The 1,388-nt window shown below is 34.0% G+C and overlaps 1 protein-coding gene across 4 annotated transcripts in view; it reads right to left on the reverse strand.

Annotated features, from left to right (window-relative positions):
• The window catches only part of LOC119590663 (guanine nucleotide exchange factor subunit RIC1-like), a 31,890-nt gene that overhangs the window by 11,851 nt on the left and 18,651 nt on the right, over positions 1 to 1,388 (reverse strand). The window lies entirely within an intron of this gene.

The following is a 1,388-nucleotide window of genomic DNA, read 5'->3' on the forward strand; positions in this document are numbered from 1 at the left end:
TCGATTAACACCTGATATATTTCACCTTCTTTTCATACGTTAAAAAGGACTTACTTTTTGTAAGTCAATAAATACATTTATAGTTTCATTTCTATTAGATTCAAACTGTATGCTGTACAATTTTATAACAACTTTTACAAAGGCAAATACTCTTCCAAGACATTGGAAACTTAAAAATATGGAAAGAGCATAAGGAAAGTACAAGAAAGCATGCAAGGGTTTCATTTTAACCGAAGATTAGAAGTGAATCAATAACCATTTTCAAGATCAAATTCTTAAATTTCTACTATTCATTAGCCTTGCATGTGAACACAGGTTCAGAAAGGAGAAAAAAAAAGAAAAAGAAAACATGCCTTCTCATGTACACAATCTACTGTTCCTGAACATCATGAAGGTGAAATAGGTTAAAATAAAGCCCTGTGTGCAAAGGATAATCATTAGTGCCAAAAAGTCAAACCTCTCTTCACTCTTCAGTGATACAAAAACTAAAGGCACAGAAAAACAATTCTTGAGTTGTGAATAACTTTGATTTAGAAGCAACATAAGCTTTCAATTTAAATATGATCATAACATAAAATTATATGTGCATGATACACTTCCTAGGTAGTAAATATTCAGCCCACACCATTCCCACAATGTTCACATACTGCAATCTATATTATAAGTTGTATTCCTAGGCTCTTAAAATACTTCATGGATCAAAAAATGTGTAACACTAAGGATAATACTCTAAGAAATCAATATTATATCCAAATCATCATTTAGTCTATTCCATACAATTTTACCTTGTGCAGTTAACAATTCTCTAATGTTTCTCTCATGTTTCGTGACCTTGGGATCACAACCCCAAATGGGATCGCCAATGCCTTTTCCCTGTCACCAGTCCCTCAAATTTTCAGAGATTAGAGGAGCATAACTGGCTAGTTGTTTTTGTAAGAAATCTGATTTATATTAGAGAATCATTATTTCTGAACCGGAGTATTGTATTTAGATGATTGTAACTACTGACAACTTCAATGTAGCAACATAAATGGGACCATCTGATTAAATGCAAAACAAATCTCCCCTCTTGAGTGCATGTGTTGTGGGAGTGTTGTGACCTGGGCCAGTTAATTTGAGTACATTGTTAGGTCACTCTAGGTTGCTAACTTTTGAAAAATACTTTTGAAAGTTGATAAATCTACATATTTTGATACACCGAGAAGAATCACAGAAATACGTGTGGTATCAGTGATTACTTAGCCACACTAAACCAGCCCACTTTCGTCAAAACTGCCCTGCTTAAATCAAGAATTTGCTGGATACAAGCCCGCAGCATTAGGAAGGTCTAGTGTACAGTTGTTGAGGGAGAGATTGTGTTTAGGGCCTAGATTATTGATGTATACTGA

This window comes from Penaeus monodon, chromosome 27 (assembly GCF_015228065.2).
Source record: "Penaeus monodon isolate SGIC_2016 chromosome 27, NSTDA_Pmon_1, whole genome shotgun sequence".
NCBI lineage: Eukaryota > Metazoa > Arthropoda > Malacostraca > Decapoda > Penaeidae > Penaeus > Penaeus monodon.